The sequence below is a fragment of the Chrysochloris asiatica genome, unplaced genomic scaffold, assembly GCF_000296735.1.
Source record: "Chrysochloris asiatica unplaced genomic scaffold, ChrAsi1.0 scaffold00051, whole genome shotgun sequence".
NCBI lineage: Eukaryota > Metazoa > Chordata > Mammalia > Afrosoricida > Chrysochloridae > Chrysochloris > Chrysochloris asiatica.
In genome coordinates this window covers 4715396-4730826 of record NW_006408569.1, presented here as the reverse complement: position 1 = coordinate 4730826, position 15431 = coordinate 4715396, and the positions used below count along the sequence as shown (strand labels likewise).

Here is a 15431-nt window from a genome sequence, read left to right as displayed (position 1 = left end):
CTACAGGTATGCTCTTTGGAGCTTCCAAATTCAAAAGCACACTAGCCTCTTCCTTTTTCTTTTTCTTTCTTTCCTTTTTTTTTTTTTGCAGTGAAGAGATTAATGTAAATGCAAAATTGTTGTTGTTGTTAAGTGCTGTTGAGTCCATTCCGACTTATAGCAACCCTGTATAGGGTTTCTGGGGAGCAGCTGGCAAGCTTGAACCGCCAACCTTGCAGTTCAAAATGACTTTGCAGTCTAGAGTCTTCTAATTAGAACTTTATACATCCATTTAATCATGTAATTTTGTATACCTACTATGTGTCATATTTTGCTTTAAGTAGGCATTGGGGGAGGGCATTGATAGTTTAGTAGTAGATCTTTATCTTTCCATCTGGGAGACCCTGGTTTGATTCTAAGCTAGTGCACTTCATGCAGTCTGTCAGTGGAGGCTTGTGGGTTGCAATGAGGCAGTACACATTTTAATGAAGCTTCTAAATGCATACAGACTAGGAAGAAAGGTCTGGAAATCTATTTCTGAAAGTCAGTCCATGAAAACACTGAATCATAAGGGTCTGATCCACAACCAATCATAGGGATCATTCAGGATTAGGTAGCATTTTGTTCTGTTGTGCCTGTGGATGCCATGACTTGGTGGCTGACCATAAAACATCTCACAACAGGCATTGTGGATAAAACCATGAACAAGAAAGACACAGCTCTAATGTTTCTAGAACTGATACCTAGTGATGGAGATAGATAATAAACATGACTTCATTCTTAATATTGTGATAAATGCAGTGGAGAAGAAACAGAGGTTCCTGATACAAAGGACAGCATATATCTACAGAAAGCCTAGTTTATGATGAGATAGCCAAAGATGATGTCTTTGATGAGGAAGCAATATTTAAGCACGAAGATGATGGCTATGGAATATCCAGTGCAAAGGTCTTGAGAGGCACAAGGATCTGGATGACTGAAAGAACTCAAGCAACAAAACAATCAGAGTTACTGGAAGGCATGAAGGTTAGATTGTAGAAATAGGCATGATCTGATTTACAGTTTGAAAAGTTCCCTTGGGCTTCCATGTGGAGAATGGACTGTAAAGGGCCGAGATGGAAAACAAGAACATTGGTAAGGAAGTTCAAGCAAGAGATGGTGGCTAAAATCAAGCTGGTGGCTAAAATCAAGCTGGAATGGAGCGAAGAAGATAAATTTTGGGGTTCTCTACTTAGTAAAGTTTACATGCCTTGATGTGCTTTTTTCCTTGCATATGACACTTTAATAAAATATTTTGTGTTTTTGTACTTAGTTGCAGTCCAGTCAGTTCCCAATTCATGCCAACCCCACGCACAAAGGAATGAAATGCTGCTCAGTCTGTATCATCCCCGTGATCAGTTGGGGATCCAACCATTGCAATCCATAAGATTTTCAGTGACTGACTTTCAGAAATAAATCACCAGGCCTTTCTTCATAATCTGTATTAGTTTGGATGCTCCACTGGAACATGTTCAGGATCATATACAACATGCAAGTCTCCAGTGACAGATGGTGACTGCACACGAGGTGCATAGGTTGGGAATCAAGCCTGGGTCTCCTGCATGGAAGGAGAGAATTTCACCACTGAATGATTATCCCCATTAAAAAGTTAATTTCACAAACAGACACTTATTGCAGATGAATTGCATTCAGAAAGACCATGAAGGAAAGGAATGAATTAAAGGACAAATCTCAGACTTTCTGCTTAAGCAACTGCATGGATGATCATGTCTTTTACTGAAATGGGGAAGACCAAGCGGGTAATTTAGTTCTGGGGAAATTGTTTCCCTTCACCTTCCCTTCCCTTGCTTCTTCTTTTTCTTTTCCCTTTCACTCCTTTCCTCCCACCCTCCCTCTCTCTTTCTCTTTCTTTGTCTTTCTATCAGTTCTGTCATGTATACTGCCATGAAGTCAATTCCAACTCAGAGAGACCCTGTATAGGGTTACTGAGGTTGTAAATCTTTACAGGAGCAGTAAGCCTCATCTGTCTCCCACTGAGTGGCTAGTGAGTTTGAACTGCTGACCTTGTGGTTAGAAGTGCAGTGTTTATCCTACAGCATCACATCAAATCCAGTGGGTTGAAATCCACTGCTGAGATGACAGGTTTAATCCTCATATGGGTCGATAACCTGGTAAAAGACAAAGCCCGAGCTTGGAGAGACATAGTTCTCCTTGAAGCCACAGAACAAACTCTGAAGCAAAAGTCTCACAAATTCTTGTCCTTGGTCTCAAACCATGAAAGAGAGTGAATGAATGGGTCAGTGCAACCTTTACTCACCCTTTATACATTTCTCAAACCCCAGGCTTAGCAACCACATATGAGGAGTATACTCTTTGCATATGAAGCACAAGAAAGCACAACTAAATGGGGACTATTATACCCATTTTGATGTCTGTCTCTAAAGCACCTTGATTAACAACAATCTAACTACCCAGTGTTTTCACTTACCTGAGATTTTAAAAACTTGTGTTTTGTCCTATTTTGCTTTTTGCATGAAAGAAACAGACAACAATGGATAGAGCTCAGTCAACAAAATAGTTTTCAAGGGATGTCCTAACGGATCTCTTTTCTATCTGTATTTATAGTTCTGACCAATCAGAATTAATGCTCAGAACAATGGCCAGAGGCTCTGAAAGATCTTCAATCAGTAAAGAGTGATTCAAGTACATCATTATACTTGATCTACTAAATTGGGCCAATGGACTCAGATATCATAACATATTTTTTTAAGCAATAACAATGGAAAACAGCTTAGTTCTTAACTTTCAGTTACTCAGAAAACTTAATTAGCCATATTCTCTCTACCCATTTCCCTTGGCATTCTCATAATCTGGACATTCCTATGTTATTATAATCACTCAAAGTTATTCATCAGCATATGTTTATTTTTTATGGACAATGTAGAATAAAACTCCCCAAATTCCACCTCTCTCCATTACCTTTGAGATGTTAACAGTTACAAATATGAAATCATAAATTTGAAAGTGTAGCACCATAAGTAATGGGTGAAAGACTAGCCATGGAAGCCATTGATATGAAAACCCCCTTGGTGTCCAAGGGAATGATTTTGTTATTTGTGTTTTTGTACCTTGAGACCTGGAGACAGACATTACTGAGATGCCTGAGACAGACATTATTGAAACCTGGAGACAGACTGGGAGATAAGCATTATAGAGACCCGGTGACAGGTATTTCTAATTCAACTAGATTCTTTGGTGCCAAATACTACCCTCCCCCACTATTCTTCTATAGCCTAAAGAAGACGTGTACAGTTTGTTAAGGAGAGCGATGATCTGATACTGCTCTTCAGGTATTTAATGTTCCTCCTCTCTTTCAACTCCATCTCTATCCATTAAAAGAAAGAAAGAAAGAAAGAAAATCAAATGACAAACACATAATATTGAAGTATGCTCATAGATCTTTATTCCCTACAAAGTGCAAATGGCAGATAAAGATCAGCAGCAGTAGCTGGTGAGTACAGGTCATCAAGGTACCCCGAGCTCACTATTTCGGTCATTTCTTGCTCCAAATATATGTCAATCTGGTCCTGAAAGTGATATCTGAGAGAGAGTATGCTGGTGAGCAGAAACAAATACCCTGAAACAGAGGCTTTGATAGAGCAAAGAGGAGAAGGAGTCCTTGACTAATACAATATTAGCACTTCCATCAGTAGAAAAAGTTGATTTTTTGTGTGTGGGGGTGAACTCTCTCTCAAAGTAGTGCTTTTCTTAAAATAATTTTAGTTTGTGCCATGCAGCAGGAAATTTTCTCAAAAAGTTTCTTTTTTCCATTGAGTATAAGTTGTGAGATATTGTAGACAGCTCACTTTTTAAAGCAATTACACATTGATATGAAAACCCCCTTGGTGTCCAAGGGAATGATTTTGTTATTTGTGTTTTTTTACCTTGAGACCTGGAGACAGACATTACTGAGATGCCTGAGACAGACATTATTGAAACCTGGAGACAGGCTGGGAGATAAGCATTATAGAGACCCGGTGACAGATATTTCTAATTCAACTAGATTCTTTGGTGCCAAATACTCCCCTCCCCCCTATTCTATTCCATTTGTCAACATGACAGACAATGAAACAGGCTTGGAAATATCTTGGGTCAAATGATATGGGATGTGTCATTATGTGACGTACCTAACCTAAATGTGAAGAATAGCAACAATTATCAAGGTAAATCATGCAAAGAATAATGAACTCATACTTTTGGTCCCAACTGTCTAGATATCTCATATAAAAATTTTGGTGCTCTAAATGGCATCAAGTGTGGCAGCGGTAGTGAGGTTGGCCCAGGATCGGACATTGTTTCGTTCTGCTGTGCATGGGGTCGCTATGAGTCGGTTCCGACTCGATGGCACCTGACAACAACAACAACAACTAATCTTGATAAATATCTAAGGTTCATTTTCTTGATGGTTACCAGGAGTGAAAAGGAGAAATTTTTGCTTAGGGAGTAGTGAGTTTATGTTAATGGTGGTGGAATCAATTAGAAAAGGATAGCAAGAATTGTTGCACCACTTTTTTGTTAATTGTTGCACAAATTATTTGAAGAATATGATCAAAGCAATTATACATGTATACATTATTGAATTAACGTATGTTTTGTCATGAATATCTTCATCACAATAAAAAAAAAATCTAAGTTCATTATTCACCCTACAAATATAGATTCTAATTATGGCTATTATTTTATAGTAAAATATTTGAAATTGATTGAATTTGGGGGGAAAAAATCAAGTCAATAAGCCATTCTAGGAAAAAAAATTGGCCTACACAGTGCCAAATTCCTTGTTTGACTAAGTTTACTTTTAGCTAGTTTTATGTTTCTAATTGGTTTCTTATGCTTACCTTGTCCTTTTAGTCAAGAAATAATTGCTGGATTTTATATGCTTGCTCCATTCCCTTACATTCATGAGAACTGAAATATTTAGATCCATTGTTTTAATGTAATCTGCTAATATTGTTATGATGCTAAGCATCTAAGTAGTGGGGACACTTATTTTCTTGTATCTTTCACTCTTTGTTCCGGTGTTTGGCTTTAACTATGGAGAAAACCCAAGCAGCCCTCCTACTTGATGTCATCTAATCTCTACCCTGTAGCTCTCAAGAGCTCTGTCTCCAGCCAACTTTTCTTCTGAAGCCTTCTGGTTCTACATTTATCTTCTTCCCTGATAGTGACAAATTTCTAGTTGGTGTGACACTGTAGGATAAGCATTTGACTACAATGTCCACATGAACCACAAAGTTGGCAGTTCAAGTCCACCAGTTGCTCCTTGCAAACCCATACAAGGTTGCTACGAGTCTGAAATAACTCGACAACAGTTAACAATAAATAGCAAATAAATGAAGCGGCATAAGTCACAGCAACTAGGGTTAATGGTATTTTGGTCTGTACTAATTAATTTATCATGTCACAGGCAAGTTATAAATTGTAGCATTTAGGAGCATGAGCTTTAGTGTCAGACCTTCATTTGAATTCTGGTTCCACCACATATTAAACGTGCGAATCTTGGCAAGTAATTTAACCTCTCAGTGTTTCTGATTTCTCAGCTGTAAAATAGAAAGTAAGTAAAATAATAGACCTACCTTATAGTGTTATTGTGAGCATCGATTAAGATGATCCATATGCAGTGTTAACAAGGTTTGTTGTTAGGTGCCATCGAGTCAGTACCGACCCATAGTGACCTTATGCACAGGAGAATGAAACACTGCCCGATCCTGGTGTTAACAAGGTACCCAGTGCTTAATCTCTTTCTTCTTTTATAATTTGTGTGCATGTGTACATACTATTAGTCTTTAATGGTGTCATTGTCTCAAAGCTAGGAGCAGTCTTATAATTCTTCTACTGTTGACCCCTGATTTTCTTCACACATCCAACACAAGAGGTGAGTTTCCAGTAGGATCTTGTTGTTGTTAAGTGCCATTGAGTTGGTTCTGACTCATAGCAACCCTGAATAGGAGTGGCTCGTGTGCTTAAACCACCGATCTTTTGGTTAACCATCCAACGCTTATCCTACTGCACCATACCAAGACTCTTAGTAAATGTTTTTTGGTACAACTATTTTCTCCCTTCCCAACTAAAATTTACAAGTGGTTTTTTTTGTTGTTGTTGTTGTTGCTACTATTGAAAGAAATCTAGATATATTTTTCTTACCTCTTATTGCCCTTGTACTCCTCAGAAGGGCTGGTCACTGGTCTGGATGCTTGGTTCATTCAAACAGTTCATCAGGATCTACCTTCGAGAGCATTCTCAGTCGAACTGCTGTTTTAAATGCCCAATATAATATCCTGCCTTAACTTCATCCCATTAGGGAGTCAGGTCCTGCCTGTTTGCACAATATGTTGTTCTCATGAAAATCAATTTCCCTTAAGCCTTTTCCCCAAGGGTAATATTTTTCCCCCTCCACTGGGAAAGTTAAATAAAATGGTAGAGTATACAAAGAGCATCCAGAATGTTTCTCCCTCAATAGATTTCTCATCATACCTTAAACACTGGAGTTTGTGAATTTAGAGAAACCAATTTTTACTCTGAAAGTCAAACTTATCTGTTATGTTGAACAAGGCCAGCTCTTGGCAGCACACGGGTATTGGGAAAGTATATCTGTAACTATATTTCCTCTCTCTTTCTTCATTCCATGTCTCCTTAGGAGAGCCTAGTTTTATACTGTCTCTTAGCCCTTTTCCCCTCTTTCTACCTCTAGTTTACTACTCCTAGGAGTTCCTTTCAAAATACTATTTTGCCTTTAATTTATAACTAAGTGTACAATAATTTATAAGAAGCACACTTTCATAAAGCTTGATATATACCTTTGGTAGAAATCTTTGCCCATAATTGTTGTTACTGTTGTTGCTGTTGCTAGGTGCCATCAAATTGGTACCAACTCATAGCGATCCTATGCACAACAGAATGAAACACTGCCTGGTCCTGCACCTACTTCACAGTTGTTGCTATGCTTGAGCCCATTGCTGCTGCTACTGTGCCTAATCATCTCGTTGGGGGTCTTCCTCTTTTTCTCTGACCCTCCATTTTACCAAGCATGTTGTTCTTCTCCAGGGACTGGTCCATCTTGATAATATGTCCAAAGAATGAGAGATGAAGTCTGGCCATCCTGGCTTCCAAGTAGCATTCTGGCTGTACTTCCTCTAACACAGAATTGTTTGTTCTTCTAGTAGCCCATGGTATTTTTAATATTCTTCTCCAACACCATAACTCAAATGCATCAGTTCTTCTACAGAATTGTCCAACTTTTACATACTATTAAAAAACCATGGCTTAAGTCAGGCACAACTTAGTCCTCAAACTGGTATCTTTGCTACTTTAAAGAGGTCTTGTGCAGACTAACGTAATGTGTTGTTTGATATCTTGACTGCTGCTTCTATGAGTGTTAATGATAGATCCAAGGGAAATGAATTCTTTGACAACTTCTATCTTTTCTCCATTTATCATGATGTTATTTATTGGTCCAGTGGTGAGGTTTTTTTTTTTTTTTTTTTTCTTTACATTGAGATACAATCTATACTGAAGTATGTGATCTTTGCTCTTCATCAGTAAATATTTTAAGTCCTCTTCACTTTCAGCAGCAAGGTTGTTTCATCTGCATATCACAGGTTGTTAATAAGTCTTCCTCTAATCCTCATGCCATGTTTTTCTTCATACAATTCAGCTTCTCAGAGTATTTGCTCAGCATACAGATTGAATAAGTATGGTGAAAGAACACAACCCTGGCACATACCTTTCCTAATTTTAAAACATTCGGTGTTCCCTTGTGCTGTTCTATCAACTGCCTCTTGGTTCATGCACAAGGTCATCATGAGCGCAACTATGTGTTATACTCATTCTCCGCAATGTTGTCCATAGTTTGTCATGATCCATATAGTTGAATGCCTTTAAGTAGCCAATAAATCACAGGTAAACATCTCTCTGGTATTTTCTGCTTTCAGCCAAGATCTATCTGATATCAGCTATGATATCCCTTATTTCATTTTCTCATCTGAATCCAACTTGAACCTCTGGCAGTTCTCTGTCAAAGTACTGTTATAGCCATTTTTAAATGATCTTTATTACAATTGTACTTGTATGTGATATTTCTAGGTGCCATAAAGTCAGTTCTGCCACTACATACTACAGAAAAAAATACATTGCCTAGTCATGTGCCATTCTCACATTCATTACTATGTTTGAGCCCATTTTTGCAGCCACTATGTCAATCAATCTCATTGAGGCCTGTTGTACCATGAGTTTACTTGATATGGCTTTTCTATCCAATGTCTTCTTAATTCCCACCAAGTGATTGGGTTGGACCTTGCAAATAAGATATACAGGATTCTAAGGCTGGGAATGGTTAGTTTTGCCATCCAACTAGGTTTAAAAGGCGCCATCTTAGAATCAGGAAGGACAATCCCAGGACCATCAAGAAAGAAGAGCATGAATGGAGTGTGAGATCCCTATCTAGAAAAGCAGTGACAGCTGAGGTGGTGGCAGAGGCATTGACATGGAGCTATAAGGTATCTAGACCAATGGACTGAGTAAAGCTATGTGCCTACAGGCTGGACGCTGGCTTGCAGCATGTGCCCTTTGGACATTTACAGACAGACTAAATGAGTTTGGTAACACTTGCTGGATCGGGGCATAGGCTGGGACCACAAGACTGCGAGGCCAAAGGCAAGAGTGAGGCATGACTGTAGTATGGCAGACTAGGCATTCCTGACTGGAAAACTGTTGCATTCTGATTTGTTTCTGAATTGTACCCTGTTCACTTCCTTAATGGAGTCCTGGTGTGGTTCTGTAGGATAAAGCACTGGACCACAAGGTCAGTGGTTCTAACCCACCAGCCACTCCTTGGAAACCTATTATAGGGTTGCTATGAGTTGGAACCAACTCAACTGAACTTAAAAACAACCACAACATTTCCTTAATAAACCTAATAATCATGAGTATTGTTATGAGTTCTGTGTGGCCATTACAATGGGTTATCAAATCCAGATGTGAAGCAAAGAGTGCTATGGGAGGGATGGTTGGTGTCAGGATAAAGATTGTAGGGTGGAGGCATGTCTGACCTCCAATGCATAGGAATCAGCCTTGAGTTGATTTTTAGTTTGATTCTCTTTCCACCTTGTGAAGCCAGAGGAAGTCAGACATAGCCCCCACTTGATTTTTGCAAGTATCTTCCTCTTTTTCACGGATTTTTCACTTTACCAAACATGATGTCCTTCTCCAGGGACTGGTCACTCCTGATAACATGTCTAAAGTAAATGATATGAAGTCTCACCATCCTCTCTTCTAAGGAGCATTTTGGCTGTACTTCTTTCTGGACAGATTTGTGAGTTCTTTTAGCAGTCCATGGTATATTCAATATTCTTCACCAGCACCATAATTCAATGGCTTCAATTCTTTCTTCTTCAATCTCCCTTATTCATTGTTCAGCTTTCACATGCATATGAAGTGAGTAAGGATAATCATGGCTTGGACCAAGTGCACCTTAATCTTCAAAGTGACATATTTGCTCTTTAACACTTTAAAGAGGTCATTTGCAATAGATTTGCCCAATGTAATACATAGTTTGATTTACGGACTGCTGCTTTCACAGCCATTGATTGTGGATTCAAGCAAAATGAAATCCTTGACAACTTCAATCTTTTTTCTTTTTATTATGATATTGCTTATTGGTCCAGTTGTGAGGATTTTTATTTTCTTTATGTCGAGTTGTAATCCATACTGAAGCCTGTTATCTTTGATCTTCATCAGTAAACCCTTCAAGTCCTCTTCACCATCAGCAAGCAAGGTTGTGTTATCTGCATATTGCAGGTTGATGATGAGTGTTCCTCCAATCCTAATGCTGTGTTCATCTTCATATAGTCCACCTTCTCAGATTATTTGCTCAGTACAGTGAAAGAGTGTAACCCTGATGCACACCTTTCCACAATAGGTACTCAATACTGGTCAACTAAATAATAAAATAAAAATCCTTAAATATAATTATTTCATCTTGAGTATGTTCAGTAAGGAATCAAGAGCTTAAAATCTTGTTTTCAAACTTCTATACACCTTCTCCCTACTATCCTCTGTTCAATACTCCTGGGGAACCCTTTCAAAATATTAGTCCTTTTGAGGTTTTGATTTGTAGTTCATTTCTTGAATTTGTGATCCTTTTAAATGAGGCACTGCAGTGCTTCATGATGGAACTAGCTTTGATTGAAAGAGTTTACTGAGCAAATTAATACTACAAACAAGGTTACAGGGGTCATGTTTAACTTCCTCCTGAGAACTTAGTACATCTAGTATAAATCAATATTGCTGATTACAAATGATGTCTGCCTATTCATTAAAACATTTTCTCAGGTCTTTGACAAATTATTTTAAGCTGTTAATTTAAGTTATTGAATATACTCAGAGGAAAATTACTGCATTTTAGATTCTCATTCTATTATTTAATCAGCAAATATTTACTGCATGTCTGCTATATGTGTCATAGCCCACTTTGGGCCCTTTAAAAAGTATACATACCCTCTAAGACTGAAACTCAAAGAGAACACATGAGCAGGCATTTATGTTTGCTGGCGACCACATTGGCCTATTGGTGAGTGGAAAAGGGGTAAAGGCAGCAATGAAGGAATGGGCTGAGTTCAACCACACTCCATAGACTCCCGTTGACCTGGAGATAACAGAAAAAAGAGGAAAGGCTGGTTGGTCCAAAGTGTGATGAGACCTGAGGACTCCTGAGCCCTTTGACAAGGACATAGCCACGGAGGGCTAGAGCTGAGAGGAAAGCATCCAGCTGATATGAGGTGAAGGGAGATGCACAAGAACACCCAACTTGCAGATAGTACCCATTTGACCTAGCCTCGATGTTTTGATAATCAGAACTCGACTAGAGGAAAATTGAACAAATAAAACAATTTTTGAAAAAGGAAAAGAGGGTAAATTGCTACAGTTTGATGAACTTGACCTGCACTCATGGATACAGTAGCTCAAAATACCAACAGAGAGGAAAGGAGTTTACACATCAAGTATCAATGCTATCCCATTTGTATACAGGGTACATAGGGACAGACAACTTAGACATTGGCTACCTAAATTGAGGGGGCAATAAAGGCATGAAGTGACTGGCTTACAAGTTTTCAAGGAGTTTAGTTTAAGAGTGTGCAGGGGAAGATAGAGTCCCCATTGAATAGTTTTCATCTTGTCTAGATGGGTCCGGTGAAAAGAGATGGGGATAAGATTTTTATGATTCAATAGTGGGTAATTGTTATCATGACTAATTGTGACTGCCACAATTGTAAATGTAGAAGTTTTGTAACAAAAATGGGGGAGTAGTTAAGCTTAGAGTCCAGAAACAGAGGACCCCAGGACCATCAAGGGAGAATAGCACAAGCAGAATGTGGGACCCTATCCAGAGAAGCAGTGACACACTAGATGGAGGCAGAGATGGGGACAAGGAGAGAGGGAGCATCTGCGGACTCTAGATTCATGGTAAAAGAGGGACTGAGAGCTGGTGGCCAGGAGTCAGGCTTGCAGAATGTGCCTTTGGTGGATTAAATTATTATATATGCCTGAGTGTTCTAAAAAAAAAAAGAGGTAAAATGAATAGAGAAAAATACTATTAACTGATGGTACATGGATTATAATCATGTACTGAAACAAATTATATGATTTGTTGAATGTAAAAATGATGATCTACCCTGCAAACTTTCACTCAATTCTCAATAAAAAAAACTTAAAAAAAAAAAAAAAAAAAAGGTATACATTTTTAACTTTTTAAAATGGCTCTAATTTTAAGTCTATTATGAGAGCTCTCTAATAAAAGCTATCCTGTAGCAAATTTTTAAACGTGAACAGTATTCTACAATATGACTACCTGTCTGGTTCCTAACTTCTCAGTTTTATAAATATAGATTTTTATGTAGTAGAGTGTGGTGCTGTAGGATCAGCACTGGGCTGAGGACCATGAAGTCAGTAGTTTAAACCAAACAACTGCTCCTCGGAAACCCTATACAGGGTAGCTATGAGTTGATGACACTAAAAACAGAGCTTATTAAAGTGAGCTACAGCTTTAAGTTAGGCGGCCTTCATTATCAATTATTTTAATCTGGTAATGTGAGACCCTGGAATACTGATGTGGTGCTGTAGGATAATCACTGGACTGCTAACCACAAGATTGGTGGTCCAAACCTACCAGCTGCTCCTTGGAAATCTTATATAGGGTCTCTATGAGTCAGAATTGACTTCAAGGCACTAAACAACAAATAATAGCAAAATGTGGGACCTTAGATTTTCTCTGGGTTTCAGACAGTATTAGCGAAACACCTATCAATACATCCCTAAAACAAATGCAAGGAGTACACATTCTTTATACTGTTTAGGGTGAACTCTTCCTCTAAGAAAGTCATTAGGAACAAGCCCTGGCTTCATTCTTTATCAAATGCATCATTGGAGAATTGAGTAGATGCATTCCCCCCTCCCCCAGGCCTTTCCAATATCTTTGTACCTTAGAGTAAAAATAAGGATTCAATCTGGGAGGTGATCACAAAATAGATGAGATAGACTGTAAGGTTCCTAGAGGTTATGCCCACACAGATGCTGGAGTTCAGAGAGGATGGAGAAAACATACTGTCTCAGTGGTGGTGGAAAATCACAGGATGGAGGTGACAATGTAGACATTTGATAAGCTTTGGGAATTTTGATTTGTTGATGTGGCACAGCTCTAAATAAGAAGCAGCAGCAATAATAATAATAATAATAATAATAATAAGCATGGATTGTGTAAAATATGAATCTAGGAAAATTGGAAGAATTAAAAAATGAAATTTAATACATAAAGATTGACCTCCTAGGAATTCATGAACTGGAATTGAGTGGTATTGGACTTTGTGAATCAGATAATTATGTGGTCTACTATACTAGGAGTGACAATTTGGTCTGCTATATTAGAAGTGACAATTTTAAGACTAATGGTGTCACATTCATCATCCAAAAGAACATTTCAAGACCTATCCTGAAGTATAACAATGTCAACGATAGGATAATATTCATATGCTGACAAGGAAGGTCAGTTAATAGAACTATTATACAGATTTACTCACCAATCACTAATGCCAAAGGTGAAAAAGTTGAAGAAGTCTACCAACTTCTTCAGTCTGAAATTTATCAAACATACAGTCAAGATGCATTGATATTTCCTGGTGATTGAAATGTGAAAGTAGGAGACAAAGAAAAAGATCAGTAGCTGGAAAATTTGGCCTTGGTGACAGACAACACTGGTGATCACATGATAGGATTTTGTAAGACCAACAACTTATTCATTGCAAATAACTTTTGTTAATATGTGCTTGGATTGGAGGAAGATTTGTAAACAACCTGTGACATGTCTCATTATCAGGAAGAACCAGTCTCTGGAAAAGGGCATAATGCTTACTAAAGTGGAGGATCAATGAAAAAGAGGAAAATCCTTAACAAGACAGATTAACATGATGGCAACAACAAAAGAAGGTAGAAGGAATACAGAGTCGCTGTACCAAAAAGAACTGGTGAAAATTGTTTCCAGAAATTCACAGAATACTAACTGAGATGTTTCAACAAACTTGCGCAACACTGAAGACGAAATGACTGGAAGACATCATATTTACGCCCATTCCAAAGAAACATGATCCTACAGAATGCAGAAATTACTGAATAATATAATTGATGTCACATGCAAGTAAAATCTTGCTGAAGATCATTCAAAAAATGTTTACAGCAGTGGATCAGAAATTCAAACTAGATTCAGAAGAGGATGTGGAACGAGGGATATCATTGAGACTATCAGATGGATCTTTGCTGAAAGCAAAGGATATTATAAAGATGTTTACCTGAGTTTTAGTGTCTATGCAAAATAAAGTCATTCATTCAACTGTGTGGATCATAGCAAATTATGGATAACATGTGGAACCTGTACACTGGGCAAATCTGCTATAAAAGAACTCTTTAAAGTGTTAAAGAGCAAAGATGTCACTTTTAGACTAAAGTGTACATGAGGCAAACCATTGTATGAAGATACGTAAGAAAGTATAAGATTAAGTTAAAATGTTGTGTTGTCAAATCAAAAGGTAATGCAATAAAATCTTAGAAACCTATATGAAACAAAACTATCAAAATGTGAAGTTATTATTTTTAATACATCCTCCATCTATGTCTATATACATTTCTGAAAGGTATTTCCTGTTCCCTGATGAAGAATGGCAGTTTTGACATCCTCAAGGAACTCAAATCATGCTCCTTTTAAATATTCTTTGAGTTTGAGGAACAAAAAGAAACTAGAAGGGAAAAGAACAGGGCTTTAGGGCTTTAGAGTGTATGGGGTAAGATTGCGCCCACAAAATTCTCATAGGACATCCTTACTACCTTCCAAGAATAAGTAGGTGTATTATCATGATGGAAAAAACAAACTAACAAAAAACCTCATTGCAATTTTCCTGGCCTTTTTTTTTTTTTTTTTTTAAATGCAGTTTTCTGTTTTCTTAAAACTTCTTTATCATAAGCCCCTGTGCTTGTTCTATATCCTTCAAGAAATTTATCAAGATTACCCCTTTGAAATCCAGTCTCCATAATCTTCTTTGCCTTGAATTTAACTGGCCCAGCAGATTCACTCGAATGCCACTGTTTTGACTGGACCTTGCTCTTTGGATCACATTGGTGAATCCAAGACTCATCTCTGGCTATGATTCATTCCTTAAAATCATCTTCATTAGCTTGTTGATTCTGACTCATGGAGACCCTTTATAAGGCTGCTGAGGCTTGGAATCCTTGCAGGAGCAGAAAGCCTCATCTTTCTCCCATAGAGCAGCTGGTGGACTCAAACCAGTGACTCTGTGGTTTGCAGTCCCATGCGTATGCTACAGAGCCACCATGCTCACCTTCATTAGCTTGTTGTTGTTAAGTCCATCAAGTTGGTTCTGACTCACAGTGACCATGTATAGGGTTTCTGAGGTAGATTTGAACTGCTGACCTTGTGAATCAAACCTACCTTGTGGTTGAGTGCTTAGTTTGGATCTTGCTTAAGGGGCTGAGGGAAAAATCAGATCTTTGAACTAGCTAATCTTTACAAAATGCTTTTGGCACCTATCAACATGAAAGCTTACTGAGACCAAGATATTTGCTTAAAAATGAAAATGCCAGGCCATATGAGATCACAACTCCAGTAACAAATTGCATCAATGGTAATTCTATAGTCTTCTTCCACCAGTTGCTGGACTTGAACCACAGTTTCTTCATTCCTTGGATCATCTTTGAAGTCTTCTCAACCTTCCTTAAGATGCTTGATAAATACTGTTGTTTTAGGTGACAAATAATTTCCATATTTTTGTTGCAAAAATTCAACGATTTGGGATGGTGGCCACTAGAGTTTTGTTAAAATTAAAAAAAAAAAA

The 15431-nt window shown here is 38.0% G+C and overlaps 1 pseudogene; it reads left to right on the top strand.

The window, feature by feature from the left end:
• The first annotated feature begins 1094 nt into the window (after window positions 1-1094).
• LOC102812004 overlaps window positions 1095-15431 on the top strand; it is a 56378-nt pseudogene continuing 42041 nt past the window's right edge.